The sequence below is a fragment of the Nomascus leucogenys genome, chromosome 19 (genome assembly GCF_006542625.1).
Source record: "Nomascus leucogenys isolate Asia chromosome 19, Asia_NLE_v1, whole genome shotgun sequence".
Taxonomy (NCBI): domain Eukaryota; kingdom Metazoa; phylum Chordata; class Mammalia; order Primates; family Hylobatidae; genus Nomascus; species Nomascus leucogenys.
The window spans coordinates 69,149,253-69,166,906 of record NC_044399.1 but is presented as its reverse complement, the minus strand read 5'-3'; positions in this window follow the sequence as shown (position 1 = coordinate 69,166,906).

Genomic DNA, 17,654 nt, shown 5'->3' with positions numbered 1-17,654 from the left:
AACCTCCCCAAGTGCCTTCAGAAGGAGCCAACCTTGCTGTCATCTTGGTTTCAGACCTCTGGCCTCCAGAACTGTAAGAGAGTAAGTTTCTGTTGTTTTAAACCACACGTGTTTGTGATCATTTCACAAACACCAGCAATGCAGCTCTAGGAAACAAATACACCCTTTCCTTTTTCCCCCTCATTTTGTGAACCAATGAATTTCCTCCTTGCTTAAGCAAAATTATGTTTCTCTTACTTACAGCGGAAGTCCTGAATAATACATGTCACCTACACTATGCTATGTGCTGAGGATTCAAAGGCAAATGAGACCTTGTCCCTACCTTTAAGTCATCCATCCTGTGGCTCTAAGCCCAGCATCATCTAACCTTACTGGGGCCTAAACCAGTGAGAAGGACAAAAAGAAACTCAAAGTCATGCTGGGATGGCAAAGTCTTACCCCGAATAATGAAAAGTATGTATCTCAAGCACTGTTCAGACCTCTGATGACAGCAAGGCATGATTGGCAAGGAAGAGCAAATCAGAGACAGAATAAAGGGCTCCTGTCTGTCCACTGAGACATGCAAAAACATGACTGGATAAAAGCCAGTCTCTCCAGCCTGGCACTGATGGTTTCAGCCTGCCTGCCTGCCTGCCTGCCTGCCCGCCTGCCCGCCCTCCCTCCCTCCCTTCCTTCCTTCATCCCTTGCTTCTTTCCTTCCTCCCTCCCTTCCTCTCTTTCTTTCCTTCCTTCCTTCCTCCCTCCCTCCCTTTCTCTCTCTCTTTTTCTTTCTCTCCTTTTCTTTCCTTCCTTTCCTCTCTCCTTCCTTCCTTCCTCCCCTTCCTTCCTTCCTTCCTTCCTTCCTTCCTTCCTTCCTTCCTTCCTTCCTTCCTCTCTCTCTCTCTCCCTCCCTCTCTCTTTCTTCTCTGAGACAGGGTCTCCCTCTGTTGCCCAGGTTGGAGTGCAGTGGCACAATTTTGGCTCACTGAAACCTCTGCCTCCAGGCTCAAGCCATCCTCTCACCTCAACCTCCCAAGTAGCTAGGACTACAGGTGTGCGCCACGATGCCTGGATAATTTTTGTATTTTTAGTAGAGACAGGGTTTTGCCATGTTACCCAGGCTGGTCTCAAACTCCTGGGCTCAAGCAGTTCTCTAGCCTTGGCCTCTCAATGTGTTGAGATTACAGGTGTGAACCACCGTGTCCAGCCGTCTAGCCTATATTTCTATCATCATCTTCCACTATATTTGGCTCTTTCTGAATTCTTTCCACCTCCTTTGCTCCAGTCACATCAAATTACTATTTATTCCCCAAAGACGCTGTATGCTTTCAAGAGTTGTTAGATTTGCTTACCATAGCTGTCTACAGAGTCCTTCCCTCTACCTCTAAGTCCTAGCCATCTATATTAGCTCCTTAGGGCTGCCATTAAAAAATGACCACAAACTGGGTGGCTTGTACCAACCAAAATGTATTCTTTCACAATTCTGGAAGCTGTAAGTCTGAAATCAGGGTGTCAGCAGGGCCATGCTCTCTCTGAAGGCTCTAGGGAAGGACTCATCATCGCCTCTCTCTAGTTTCTGGTGGCTGCCGGAAATCCTTGGCACTCCTTGGCTGGTAGACACATCACTCCAATCTCTGCCTTTGTTGTTATGTGGCATTTCCCCGTGTCTGGGTCCAAATTTCCCTCTTATAAGGACACCAGTCAAAAAAAAAAAAAAAGGACACCAGTCACTGGTTTAGGACGTACCTTAATCCAGTATGACTTCCATCTTAACATGGTTATATCTACAAAGACCCTATTTCCAAGTAAGATCACATTCACAGGTACCAGGGGTTAGGACCCCAAATCTATTTGAGGTACACAATTCAACCCACAACATCATCCTTTGAAACCCAGCTCAATTTGCCACATTCTCCAGGAAGTCTCCATCACCTACCTATGGCATGAATGTCTGATGCTCCCAGTCTCTGCTGCAGCTGCATCACCTTTGTCCCTGCGGTAGAGATACTTGTGAACTTACTAATTTAGAGCTTGTGAGGGACAGGACTTGAACTCAAACCTTGTCTGTATGGTCCGAAGCCCTTGGTCAGTACCTGTGTTACTCATCAGAAAATAATCTATAAGCTGGGCATGGTGGCTCACGCCTGTAATTCCAGCACTTTGGGAGGCTGAGGTGGGAAGATCATTTGAGGCCAGGAATTCAAGACCAGCCTGATCAACATAGCAAAACACTGTCTCTACACAATTTTTTTTATAAAAAATTAGCTGAGTGTGGGGGTAGCCCCATAGTCTCAGCTACTGGGGAGGCTGAGGTTGGGAGATTATTTGAGCCAAGGAGTTTAAGGCTGCAGTGAGCTATGATCATGCCACTGCCCTCCAGCCTGGGTGACCGAATGAGACTGTCTCAAAAAAAAGAAAGAATGAACGAAAGAAAGAAGAAAGAAAGAAAGAAAGAAAGGAAAAAGGAAGAAAGGAAGAAAAAGAAAGAAAGAAAGAAAGGGAAAGAAAAAGACAATAATCTATAAATGTTTCCTTTTTAAAATTGAACTGATAAGGAGAAACAACATAAGGTGAGGGAGAGATTAGCTGTATGGTACATTCTGAAATGATTTGCAAGCCATTAGAATAAAATGAAAGCTGCCCTAGTAAGAACTAAAATACAGCTCACCTGCTTTAGTTCCCCACTTACAATAGCTGGCGTTTTGGTCTCTTGCATCCTTTAGATGGGACAGCTTTGAAATGCTCTAAAGGGCTAAGAAGAGTCTTGGAGACCCAAGAGTGGCCCTGTTCATTGGCCGCTCTGGCCTCAAGGGTCAGGGATGGTGGAACAATCCCCATTCCCTCTGCTCTGGTGACAACCCCAGTCCCACTCTCTGACTGCCCTGTTGGAAACTCAAAACTAAATACACAAATGGAAGAAATTCTGTGTTAGGCCCGCCATGGGGTAGTCTGGGTCCCCATAGAGCTTCATGGAAAAGTTGTTGGCCAGGAAACAGGGTCGCTGGCCCAGAGCCTGGGCTTGCTCCATCCATGATCTAAGCATTTAACAGAAGGAGCTACTGCTGTCTGCCTGGAGACAAGCGAGTTAAGAATAACTTTGCAGAGGCTGAGCTTTACAGGCCTAGCCATCCTGAAATAGCTGAGACATGATCATCCATTACCTTGATGCCTGTCTTTCAGGGAGACAGTTCCAGAGACCGGCCCAGGAAAACAAATTATATATTCCTCCTCATTAAAATGTCTCAGCAAGACCCTTAAATCAGGTTTTGAGGTCCAGGTTCCAACTACTTCTTAGTTAGAATTTCTCCTGGGTGTTTTGGTGGTTCCTGCCAAATTGGGTAGTTCCCAAAGTGGGGACTGTTTCTAAATCAGGGTCTGAGTGCAACCAGCCTCCTTAGGAAAACGACGAAAGAAATTCAAATGGAAAAGAAGTATTAATTAGCCCTTATATAGCACTTGCATGGCTCACTCAGGTGCAATTTTTAAGTGCTTTACATAGCTAGGTACTGAGATAGACTATATTATTGTCCCATATGTTCTCTGTACTTCTTTGTGGGAGGATTACACCTCCCTACCATGTTGACATCAAGCTTAGCCATGTAACTGTTTTGCCAAGGAAATGTAGACAGAAGACACCTACATCATTTTCAAGAAGAAACCTAAAGAGCCGTTTCATGGATCCACCATCAACCACTCTTCCTGCTGCCCTAACACCAGCAATGATGTAGATAAGGGCTCCTCCTTCAGTCTGGTTCCAGAGGGGAAGGCTAAAGCCAGCCTGCAATGGATATGTGATATAAGCAAGAAATACATCTTTGTTCCTGTAAGCCACCGAGTGTTTGGAGTTGTTTGTTATCACAGAACAACTTAGCATGAGCTATTATCATTATCACCGTTTAACAAATGAAGGAACCAAGGCAGAGATTGTGCAATTTAAAGAATCTCATCCAACCAGGAAGTGGGAGAACTAGGATTCACATCTGGGCAGCCTGGCTTCAGAGTCCGTACTCTCAACCACTTGACTAATTGCCTCCGAAAGTGTCTGTTGTTTTCCTTCAAAACTTCTTTAGCTGACAGTCTCTCCCTGCGTGCCGTTTTTCTTCATTTCCCATGGAGGTAATTAAGAATAACTGGCAGAGCATTTGCTTCTCGGTAGGCAGAGGAGACCAGGTAGATGACTCTGTGTAAGAAAACAACAGGTGGCCAGGCGTGGTGGCTCATGCCTGTAACCCCAGCACTTTGGGAGGCCGAGGTGGGTGGATCACGAGGTCAGGAGATCGAGACCAGCCTGGCCAACATAGTGAAACCCTGTCTCTACTAAAAATACAAAAATCAGCTGGGTGTGGCGGCGCATGACTGTAATCCCAGCTACTCAGGAAGCTGAGGCAAGAGAATTGCTTGAACCCGGGAGACGGAGGTTGCAGTGAGCCGAGATCTCAGTCTCCCAAGTAGCTGGGACCCACAGGCACATGCCACCATGCGCAGCTAATTTTTGTATTTTTAGTAGAGACGGGGTTTTACCAGGTTGGCCAGGATGGTCTCAATCTCTTGTGCTTGTGATCCACCCACCTTGGCCTCCCAAAGTGCTGGGATTACAGGCTTGAGCCACCACGCCTGGCGTGGCTAACCACTTCTGATCTTCCTTTCCTCCACTCCATCTTCCACATCCAACCTCTTTCTCCTGGCACAAAAACCTTTCAAAGGCAGTCCTTTTTTTGTGAAACAGCTCTATTGAGATACAGTTGGCATACAATAAACTGCACATAATTCAGGTGCACTGCTTGGTAATTTTTGACTTTTGAAGAGACCCGTGAACCATAATCAAGATAGAGAATACTTTTGTCGCTCTCAAAAGTTTCTTCACGGCCCTTAGTATTTCCTCCCTCCTGCCCTTCCCCCATCTTCAGGCAGCACTAATTTGCTTTCTGGCATCATTGATTTGTCTGGTTTCTTACGTTCACCATAATTCCTTTCAGATTCATCATAGGGTGTGTGTGTGTGTGGGGGGGGGGCTCTTTTTTCAAGATAACTTAAGTACAGCCACCTTCTACAGGTGCACAGGGCCCATGGGAAAGGCCCTCATCTGTGACCTGCCACTCAATGCAAGTGCAGCACGTTCTGGGCAGCTGCTCTGAGCTGCTTCACCTTTATTTTCTAGGCCTAGCAGGCTCCAGGGTGAGGCCTCCCAGAGCACACAGGCCAGGCTCTCTAAGCACTTGAAGGTATGCTTCTTTGGCTTGAGGACAGAAAGAGCATCCCCCACTGCCCTGTGTGCCCCATCCCAGTACTTGGGGGAATCGTTCCCTTTCTGATCTCTGAGTGAAGTTCTTAGCAGCGCCTATATAGCCTCCAGAGGCTGATACTCAAAGAGTCCCCACGCTGGCCTTTTTGGATCATTCTTAAGTGAACTCTGCATAGATGGTTTAGAGCTGTTCTTTAGGCCATGTGGGCATCTAACATTTTATGTTCTCAGCTTGGGACCTCATCTGAAATGGAGACAACAGGAAAATTTGGATGTTAACATCCTGTGATGATAACTTGGAGGTTAAAGGAGGCCATTACTGGCTGGGCGTGGTGGCTCACACCTGTAATCCCAGCACTTTGGGAGGCCAAGGCAGGCAGATCACAAGGTCAGGAGTTCGAGACCAGCCTGACCAACATGGTGAAACCCCCGTCTCTACTAAAAATGCAAAAATTAGCCGGGCGTGGTGGCATGCAACTGTAATCCCAGCTACTCAGGAGGCTGAGGCAGGAGAATCGCTTGAACCTGGGAGGCGGGGGTTGCAGTGAGATTGCGCCACTGCACTCCAGACTGGGTGACACAGCGAGACTACATCGATCACAAAAAAAAAAAAAAAAGGAGGCTGTTGCTTAGAAATGTCCCTAACCCAAGTGCCCAGACTTCATCAGCTATGAGGTCACACTGCCATTTGCTGTCAAAGTCACAGTAGCCAAGGGCCCCAGTCCCCTTGAACACACAATTTTACCAGGTTCTCCTCCACAAGTCTTCTAGTACACTAGCAGAAATGCTCATCAGAGCTACAAATCCACCGAGATCCCCACTCCACCCTCATCACCTCTGTGATTCTGCGTCACTTCCCCACCCTCTTCTCACCAAGGACCCCTCCTCAGTGTGAAGTCTGACTCCTCTGGCAGTAGCTGCCCTCTCTCCAGTATGGCTTCACCCCAAGCATGGGGCACAGACACCCTCCCTCGAGTGTTCCCAGCAAGGCTAGGGCTGACTTTGCCACATAAGGGGACTAAAGAAAAGCCAAGGTGACAGAAAGGACAGAATGGAGGGTCTTTACAGAGGTCCTTTCCTTAGGGTTGCCAGATTTAGCAAATAAAAATACAGGACTCCCACTTAAAGTTGAATTTCAGATGAGCAATGAGTAATTTATTTTATTTAATTAATTTTTTTTTTTGAGATGGAGTCTCGCCCTGTCGCCCAGGCTGGAGTGCAAAGGTGCAATCTCAGCTCACTGCAACCTCTGCCTCCCAAGTTCTAATGATTCTCCTGCCTCAGCCTCCCAATTAGCTGGGATTACAGGCGCCTGCCACCATGCCCAACTAATTTTTGTATTTTTAGTAGACACGGGGTTTCACCATGTTGACCAGGCTGGTCTCGAACTCCTGACCTTGTGATCTGCCTGTCTCGGCCTCCCAAAGTACTGGGATTACAGGCGTGAGCCACCACACCCGGCCATGAATAATTTTTTTACTGTAAGTATGTCCCAGGCAATATTTGGAACATAGTTACACTATAATATTATTCGTTGTTTATCTGAAATGCAAATGTAACTGGGCACCCAGCATTTTATCTGGCAACCCTGCCTCTTCTGGGTGTCTGTCTGTAGTCTCTGACATGTCCTCTGTTGCGGAATCCAACTTATTTCCCATAACAAGGGAGTCCTGGAGAAACCCTCCCTCCTGTCTTTTCAACCCTCAAAGCTCCAAGAACAGGGAGCAGGTTTCCCCTCCAAGAGTCCAAGGCTCCTTCCAAGTCCCTAATTCTGGCCCCAGGATGACTGATCATGAAATAGCCATTCCTTTCAGGGGAACCCCCAGCCCAAGAATGTGGTCTTGTCCTTTCCCTCCTAATGGCATGAGAACAATACTCTGGGATCAGCACATTTCCCGAAGTCTATCTTGCATTGTTGTTCTTTTTTATTTTATTGTAAATTGACAATTTATAATTGTATATATTTATGGAGCACAAGGTGATGCTATGATTTATGAATATAATGCAGATGAATTAAATCAAGTTAATTAACATATTCATCACTTCAAATGCTTTTCATTTCTGTGATGAGAATATTTGAAATGTACTCTCTTAGCAATTTTGAAATATACAATACACTATTATTATCTATATTCACCATGCTGTGCAATAGATCTCAAAAAAAAAGTATTCCTTCTAAGATTTTTGTACCTTTCACCATCTTCTCTCCATTTCTCCCATCCCCAGCCTCTGTAACCACCATTCTACTCTCTGCTTCTACAAGTTCCATTGTCTTAGAGTCTACATGTAAGTGAGAACATGTGGTATTTGTCTTTCAGTGCCTGGCTTATTTCGCTTATTAGGATGTTCTTTACTTTGATCCCTGTTGTCACAAATGACAGAATTTCCTTCTTTTTAAAGACTGAATAACATTCCATTGTGTCTATATACCACATTTTCTTTATTCATTCATCTGTTGATGGACACTTATGTTGATTCTGTAATTTGGCTGCTGTGAATCCCTAGGGCTACAGTGATAACAAGGGAGTGCAGACATCTCTTTGAAAAATCTTTTGGGTAAATAATCAGAAGTTGGATTGCTGTATCATATGGTTATTCTACATCATATGCTTATTCTATTTTTAGTTTTTCTTTTTCTTTTTTTTTTTTTTTTTTTTTTGAGACAGTTTCACTCTTGTTACCCAGGCTGGAGTGCAATGGTGCGATCTTGGCTCACCACAACCTCTGCCTCTGGGTTCAAGTGATTCTCCTGCCTCAGGCTCCTGAGTAGCTGGGATTACAGGCACACACCACCACGCCTGGCTAATTTTGTATTTTTAGTAGAGATGGGGTTTCATCATGTTGGTTAGGCTGGTCTCGAACTCCTGGCCTCAGGTGATCCACCCGCCTCGGCCTCCCAAAGTGCTGGGATTGCAGGCGTGAGCCACCGTGCCCGGACTATTTTTAGTTTTTCGAGAAACTGCCATACAGTTTTCCATAAGAGTGGTGCTGCTTTACATTTCCGCATTCCCCTTCCCCATTTGCACAGTTGTTCTTGAATAACTGGGTCTGGGTAAACGTCAGCAGGTGAGTCAGGTTGCTTCAGGCTGTCATCAACCTGCTGCCTTAGGGGACCTCTGTCAGTCTGGGGGCAGAGATTTGGCCCTAGCAGTTTTTTCTGCATCTTCTGCTCACTGCTCCCAGTCTTGGACAAGACTGCATTACACATCTCCCCAGAAGAAACAATAGTTTTAGAAATAGGGCCGTCCTACAGCTCCGCCCTCAGGAAAGATAATCATTTCTGTTATTAGGCAGAACAGAGCAGTCCCCATTCCATAACTGGATGTTGACTTTATCTTTATAGAATCAAAGGCCCATTAAAGTATTTTCCCTAAATCAACACTGCAAGTTGCCTACAGGCTAAAGTCCCCGCCTATGCCTAAACATAAGGACTGCTGTGCATTTAATATATCAGTTTTTCCTACACAAAATCATCGAACTTTCATAAAATCCAGGGCTTCAGTCTTAGCCAAGATCTCACCAGCTGCCCCACTGCCATACATACCACTGGGGATTCATCCAATGAATAGATTGGAAATCTTTGTATGAATGCCTTGCTAGATTTTTTGGTTCAAAACACAGTGATGCTTCCCTTGGACAGCTCTGGTGGCGCTGAATTCTTCAAAAAACAATGAGCTTTCTGGATAACTGAAGCTTATCTCTATAAACCCAATACTTTCTTTATTTTATCCATTTTGATTGGAAATCTGTCAAAACTGTCACGGTACAGATCTATGCTTTTTTTTTTTTTTAAGCTTTTCTGTCTCCTTTGTCTTCAGGCTACCATATGCGTTGACACTGTGCTAACTGTGTCACTTCTAGCAGCCCCTCCCTATTTTTTATTCACTGTGGAGAAGGATGTGTTAAAAAAAAAAAAAAAAGAGTAAACAGAATTACAGGGCCTAAAGACTTTTTCTTGCAAGTAAAGCTGTCTTTTTTTTTTTTTTTTTTTTTGAGACAGTCTTTCTCTGTCCCCAGGCTGGAGTGCAGTAGTGCAATCTCGGCTCACTGCAACCTCTGCTGCCTGGGTTCAAGCAATCATTCTGCCTCAGCCTCCCGAGTAGCTGGGATTACAGGCGTGCACCACCACGCCTGGCTAATTTTTGTAGTTTTTTAGTACAGACGGGGTTTCACCATCTTGGCCAGGCTGGTCTTGAACTCCTGACATCGTGATCCGCCCGCCTCAGCCTCCCAAAGTGCTGGGATTACAGGCATGAGCCACCGCACCTGGCTGCTCTTGTCTTTAGAGCAGGACATTGTGAAGGTTATTCGAGAGGCTTAAAGGGTTTTGTTTTGGTTCATGGCCTAATTTTAGCTTTCCGTCTTTCTGAAAGGTTAAGATTTCTTCCCTTCTGAATAAGTGGGATGTTATTATAATGAAATGCACAAGTTCCTTTAGAACACATTATGGCAAACTATCCAAGTTCGAGCTGTTGCTGAGGGAACCAGGCAAAGCTTGCTTAATGTATAAACCTGGTTATTATATTTAAAATTCAAGCAGCAGCCAGAGATTCCTATTGGGAGAGGGAAGACTTTACTTTTGAAGAGGAAAAGTACTTAACTCCTAGAGGAAAGCGTCATTCCTGAGGTTCACCCTCATGGTCTGGAGACAAACACATGGGACTCTTCTTTTTTGTGTGTGTTTCTAACAGTGGAAGAAAAGGAAAGCCAGGCTAAGCCGAGAAAAGTAGAAGAGAAGACACAGCAGCTCGTTCTTTCCCAGTAGCTGTTAGACTGATTGCGGAGGGGAAGGTCAAAAGAGGAGAAGTTCACAACTATGATACCAGCTCTAGAGGCGAAAGAACAACTGAGAGAGAACTGTCCAAGAAGTGTTTGGATCCCGAAGCACAAAGGTGAGGAAAGAGCAAAATATGGCTTTCCCTCATAAAAGAAAATACAACTGACCTCCGAACAACAAAGGCTGTGGGGCGGGTTAGAGGCGCCGACCCCTACGCAGCTGAAAATCCATGTACAATTTATTTTTACTTCCTCAAACTTTACTAGTAGCCTTCTGTTGACTGGAAGCCATGCTAATCACATAAACAATTAACACATATTTTGTGTATTATATGTATTATATGTTGTATTCTTACAATGAAGTAAGCTGAATGGGCGCGGTGGCTCACGCCTGTAATCCCAGCACTTTGGGAGGCTGAGGCAGGTGGATCACGAGGTCAGGAGTTTGAGACCAGCCTGGCCAACATGGTGAAACCCTGTCTCTACTAAAAATAAAAAATATTAGCCAGGCTTGGTGGCATGCACCTGTAGTACCAGCTACTCGGGAGGCTGAGGCAGAAGAATTGCTTTAACCTTGGAGGCAGAGGTTGCAGTGAGCCAAGATCACACCACTGCACTCCAGCCTGGGTGACAGAGTGAGACCCCATCTCCGGGAAAAATTAAAAAAAAAATATATATATATATACACACATATATATATATTAAAGTAAGCCAAGGGCTGGGTGTGGTGGCTCATGCCTGTAATCCCAGCACTTTGGGAGGCCGAGGTGGGTGGATCACTTGAGGTCAGGAGTTCAAGACCAGCCTGGCCAACATGGTGAAAACCCATCTAAAAATACAAAAATTAGCCAGGTGTGGTGGTGTGCACCTGTAATCTCAGCTACTTGGGGGGCTGAGGCAGGAAAATCGCTTGAACCCAGGAGAAGGAGGTTGCAGTGAGCTAAGATTGTGCCACTGCACTCCAGCCTGGGCGACAGACCCTGTCTCAAAAAAACAAAAAACAAAAAAACCCCGAAAACCCAATAAAGTAAGCCACAGAAAATAAAATGTTAATAAGAAAATCATAAGGGGCCAGGCACAGTGGCATATGCCTGTAGTCCCAGCTACTCCGGAGGCTAAGGCAAAAGAATCGCTCTAACCCAGGAGGCGGAGGTTGTGGTGAACCAAGATCACGCCACGGCACTCCAGCCTGGCCAACAGAGCTATACTCTATTTCAAAAAGAAAAAGAAAAAAAAGAAAAAAAAAGAAAGAAAAAAATCATAAGGAAGATAAAATATATTTACTACTCCTTAAGTGGAAGTAGATCATAATAAGGCTCTTCATCCTCATCACCTTCACGTTGAGGAGGCTGAGGAGGAAGAGGAAGAGGAGGGGTTGGTCTTGCCGTCTCAGAGGTGGAAGAAAATCCACGTATATAGTGGACCTGCACAGTTCAAATCCTTGTTGTTCAAGAGTCAACTGTAGGTTAAACAATTAAAACGTCGAGGTCGAAGGATGAAGACATTAAGTCATCTCTCGTCTCAAGCTAATGTCTCCTTCCCAGACTTCTTCCTCCTGCCGCCCTCACCCTCACCCACCACCCTGATGCCTGTGGGAGGGGAACCACAATAGGTCAAAGAATCCTAGATTTCAAAAGATCATCCAGTTTGTCATAGTTATTTAACCATTGCAGAAACCAAGGCCCGCAGAGCTCAGGGAGGAATTTGAGTCCTCACTCCTAATCCAGCATGCTTTCCCACTGCATCATCCAGGGCAGGAACAACCCTGGAAAATTCAGTAATGTTCTCACTTAATAGTAGTCCTCCCCTAGACTTATAGAGAGCAATCTTTTTTTTTTTTTTTTTTGAGACAGAGTCTTGCTCTGTCGCCCAGGCTGGAGTGCAGTGGTGCAATCTTGGCTCACTGCAAGCTCTGCCTCCTGGGTTCATGCCATTCTTCTGCCTCAGCCTCCTGAGTAGCTGGGATTACAGGTGCCCGCCACCGCGCCTGGCTAATTCTTTGTATTTTTAGTAGAGATGGGGTTTCACCGTGGTCTTGATTTCCTGACCTCGTGATCCACCCGCCTTGGCCTCCCAAAGTGCTGGGATTACAGGCTTGAGCCACTGCGCCCAGCCGAGAGCAATCTTTCCAAAGTTTGCTCCACAAAACACTAGCCCAGGAGATGCTCCATCATCCAGCAATTTCCCTTCTGAATCGAAGTGGGGACTCGAACAGATATGTATGGTCCCCTGTTCACAACATCATGATTCACAATGGCCAAAAGGAAGAAACAACCCTAATCTCCACCAATGGATAAGTGGATAGATAAAATGTAGCATATACATATGGCCCTACAATTATTCAGCCTTAATAGGAAGGATATTCTGACACTTGGTGCAACATAGATGAAGCTTGAGGACATTATGCTAAGTGAAATAAGTGCAACATCCGCACAAATATTACACAATTCTGCTTATATGAGGTAGCTAGAGTAGTCAAATGCATAGAGACAGAAAGTAGAATGGTGCTTGCTAGGAGCCAGGAGATCAGGGAATGGGGAGTTACTGTTTAATGGATACAGAGTTTCAGTTTGGAAAGATGAAAAAGCTGTGAAGATGGATGATAGTGATGATTGCACACTGTTGCAGTGTGAAGATACTTAATGCCCCCGGAATGGTAAACTTTGTGTTATATATTATTTTACCAGAATTTTTAAAAGGAGGACAAAAAGAGAAGTGTTTCACTAATTAATGGTATCACCAAACAAGCAAGTCTGGGGAGGTCTGATTACATTTTCCTACACACACACTCTCACACACACACACACACACACACACACACACACACACACTTGCCCTGGCAAGTCACAGTGCACATTCAATAAAAGACCCAGAGCAGTCCTAAATCAAAGACTATTTAATTCAATTTAATCAAGCATTTCCTCAACAGAACACAGAGCCCTTTTTATTTTTGTGGAACATGATTAACAGCCCACATCCACGGTGCGTCCCCTTGGGAAATGCTGATAAAGAGCTTCATACTGCTCAAGGCATTTCCTCCGCTAATACCTCACTGAATACTTCCCGCTGGCCAAAAAGACAGTCCCTAACAGTTAGACCTCCAGAATCTTTATTGGCTATCGGACAGTGAATGGGTTAGGCATTAATCATGTCCATTTTATTGATGAAGAAACTGTGGCCCAGGAAAGTCAAGCCTTAACCCAAAGTACCGTAAAGCTGCTCTGCCAAGATCAGTGGTAGAGCCACACCAAAACCCCGGTTTTCTAAACCCTGTCCTGGGCTGTGCCTCCCCAAACCCAACGCTGATCCCCTGATGCTCCTTCTGGGTGTCCAGGTGTAAGCAAAGCAAGTTCATAGAAGAGCCTCAGAGCTCTGGGGTTGCTGGGAACAGCAAAGGGGACAGAAGGACTCAGGGATCATAGGCCCCCTTAAAGGTTAGTGCTCCAAGCTCCAGTCTCCCTTTTCTCCTCCTTTCTCCAAAACAGGGCTAGGGAAGCTCAGAGATATCCTGTCACCGACAAGCAATCCCTGACTTTTCCTGACGTAAGAATGTAATACACCCCTGACAACGTAAGACTCATCCAGGGTGCAGATTAAGATACAGACTCCCAGGCCTGCCTCCTGGAGATTCTGAATGAATAAGTCTGGGGCAGAACTTGGGAATGTTTTAAACAAACATCCCAAGGAATCTTATCTTGGAGGAAGAGTGAGTACCCCTGACCTTCACACTAAAAAGGACCTCAACAGAACACCTTCTGGCTCAGCTCCTTGCCCCACGGATAAGACAGCTGAGTCTCAACAGAGCCTGCGTGACTGTCCAAGTTCACACGGCTACTTTTTTCCAAAGGCTTTAAAAACACAAACAAAAGCCCAATGTTCATTTCTTTGAGGGAAGAGGCAGGTCTAATTTTTAAAGTAAGAACTGATTTCTATGCTCCTCTCTCTGTCCCAGCACATCCTACATCATTCCATCCTTCCCTGCCCAGCGGAGACCACTTCTCAGGGCTCTCCTGCCCCTGTCCTGTTCATTGCAAGCAGGTCCAACCACTCTGGAAAATGTCCCGCCTGTCTCCCTCACTATAGACCTAACCGACTGCAGTGTTGATCCAACTTGCTTTCTGAGCGTTGATGGAGACCAAATGGTGTTTGGCTTTTGCCCCGCCCACCCCATTTCCGTCTGAGTAGCAGTCAGACCATCTCAGGCTCGAACTATGCCGCAGGAGGAAGCTGACAGCCAAGCTCTCCCTTCCCAAGGAGCTTACCCCCACCCTCCCGGCGGGAGAACCTGCCACCCCAGCCCAACGCATGAGACGGATGACCCAGACAAGGCCGGGCACACACACAGCATTCCGTTGTCACTTGGCAGGTCCTTGTGAAAGAGCAGATGGAAAAGTCTGAGGACACTCAATTCCCCAAATTCCTTTTCTGAGAGCTCTACCCTGTCTCAGCTCCAAAAAAACTAGTCTTTTCAGACTAGTTAAAACCCAGCCTCCCTACTTACAAACACATCGATTTTCTTTGCTTCGGGTCCCAGGAAGGGGGCACTGAAGCAATCCTCTTATTGTGGCCCCAGAGTTGTCTGCCTGTCTCCCTGCCTGGTGAGGGTTGCTGCGCCTCATCAGAAGGTCTTACAGGCCACAGGTTCACCTCAAGGGGGGGCCTCAATGCTCCCCGTGGCCCCGGAGTCCTTGCCAGCAACAGGAGCACAGCTTGGAGTCGCAGATCTGACTTCAAACCTTGGCTTTCTGGCTGCGCGATGGTATTGTTGAATCCCTCTAGACCTGCTTGCGCATTTGTAAAGTGGACAGAATCTTCTTCCCACTATTCAAATGGGGAGAAGAGTATCTACTTTACTAGGTTGTCATGATAATTAAACAAGATGCTGTGTGCAAAGTGCTTGGCATACAACTAAACAAATGCTCAGGGAACGGAGGTGATCATGATTTCCTTGAGCTCTCTGGACTTCTCTCAACTTCACGTGGCTCCCATTTGCCACAAAGAAAGCCAGGTAACCTGAGATGGGACCCAGATTATGGCCATCATACAGTCTACATCGGAGGTCTTAATTTGTGAGTTTTCATGTAAGATATACATGAGGGATATAAGAACACCTGAAATTTGATCTAAGAATGTGTAATTTGACCCTTTTTTTTTTGGAGACAGGGTCTCACTTTGTCACCCAGGCTGGATGGAGTACAGTGGCAGGATCTCTGCCCGCTGCAGCCTCAACCTCCCAGGTTCAAGCAATCCTCCTTCCTCAGTTCCCCCAAGTAGCTGGGACTACAGGCACGTGCCACCATGCCCTGCTAATTTTTGTATTTTTTGTACAGATGGGATCTCACCATTTTGCCCAGGCTGGTGGCATGACCCACATGCCTGGCCTGTAATTTGATCTTTTCTTCTCTTTTTTTTCTTTTCTTTTCTTTTCTTTTCTTTCCCTCCCTCCCTTCCTTCCTTTCTCTCTCTCTTTCTTTCTTCTTTCTTTTTTTTTCAGAGATCTGTCTCTGTCACCCAGGCTGTAGTTCAATGGCGCAATCTCAGCTCACTGCAACCTCTACCTTCTAGGTTCAAGTAATTCTCCTGCCTCAGCCTTCCGAGTGGCGGGACTACAGGCACTTGCCACCACACCCGGCCTGTAGCAACATTTTTAAAGGCAACACCAGTTCAAAGAATTACCTCATTGTTGTTCTGATTGGTGAATTTGTGATTAGTGGTGAGGTTGAAGTTTTTTTCATATATATTGGACAATTGTATTTCTTTTTTTGTGATATTCTTTTTTTTTTTTTTTTTTTGAGACTGAGTTTCGCTCTTGTTGCCCAGGCTGGAGTGCAGTGGTGCAGTCTCGGCTCATTGAAACCTCCGCCTCCCGGATTCAAGTGATTCTCATGCCTCAGCCTCCCGCGTAGCTGGGATTACAGGCATGCAGCACCACACCTGGCTAATTTTGTATTTTTATTAGAGATGGGGTTTCACCATGCTGGTCAGGCTAGTCTCAGACTCCTGACCTCAGGTGATTCACCCACCTTGGCCTCCCAAAGTGCTAGGATTACAGGCATGAGCCACCACGCCCGACCCTTTTGTGACATTTTTATTCCTGTCCTTTGTTTATTTTTCTAAGGCTTCCTTTTGTTAATTTACAATATTAATTTAAGATTGTGTTAACTTATAATTAATTTATTAATTTGTAATTTTATATAAAATATAAATCATTTATATAAATATAAATTCTGTCCTACATGAGGTAAATTTTTTTTCTGACTTTTAACATTGACTTTCATGTCTTCTGAAATTTTACATTTTTAGTTGGTCAGAGCAATCTCTTCTTTTGTGATGTCTGCTTTTGATATTATACTAAAGACCTTCACCCCAAGATTATATAAATATTTACTTATATTTCATTCTAGCATTTTTCTTTTCTTTCATAGATTAGTACTGTTAGTTCATCTAGAACCATGCTGTGCCCTAATGGCTATGTAAATTTAAATTTCAAGCAATTCAAATTAAAAAGTGTGGCTCCTCAGTGTACTAGCTCCATTTCAAATGCTCAGTAGCCATTTGTGGCTAGTGGCTGCCATGTTGAGAAGCACAGGTGTAGAATATCTCCACCTTCACAGAAAATTCTACTTCTACTGGACAGAGCTGATCTAGAATTTATTTCATGAACCATGCAGAAGGGCAGGGAATCTAACATTGTTCAAAAGAGTTCATGTAATTGTTTCAATATCATCTTTTGAATAATTCATCACTTTGATCCTGATTTGAGATGCTACGTTTACTATTCATAAGTCTAGTAATATATACTTGGATCCATTTCTGTACTTCCTACTCTTTCTTTATCTATCTTCCTAATCCTCACCAGGACCACACAGTTTCAACTATGATAATTTTACAACATATTTTAATGTTTAGAAGAGCAAATTTTTTTATTTCTTTCTTATTCATTTTTTTAAAAAATCATGGGCAATTCTCACACTTATGTTTCCAAACTTTAAAATAATTCCATAGTTAGGAGTTGGAATTGCATCCATACAATAAATCAACTCATGAAGGGCTGTTATTTGTCACCTGTTTCCCCAACTTCCTGCACTTTCCATCAAACTCTGCACTCTAACTAGACTTAGCCACTTGCTTTTCCACCAGCACACACCAGGGCATGCTCCTTACTGTGCCCTCACTCCCCAGGCTGGTCCACTAGGAAATTCCACTTGTCCTCTTAGCTCAAAGCTCCCTTTCTCTGTGAAGCCCTTTCTGATGCCTCTGGACAGATGTGGGTGCTTCTCCCACTTTCATTGTCCATTCCTATGTTGCAACAATTATCTTGTTATTTTACATTTGTTTATTTATAAGGGTGACTTCTCACTATGATAAACAATTTGAGGACAAGTACTGTGTCCTTTCCATTTTGAATTTCCAGAACCTACCAATAGCGCTTTGGCTCAAGATAGTCACTCAACAAAAATGTATTGAATCAAAGAGCATAACTCAAGTCACACTAGAAAAGTTAGCTACAACCTTGAATGTAGGTACCTGCAGGCTTTGCCTAGGACAGAGCTGTACTGTGTTCATTTAATCTGGCAGTGATGTGTTAACTGAATTGGGGTGTGGAGGTGATAGGAAGCCAAGAGACTAGTTAAGAGGCCATCAGACAAGTTCAAGG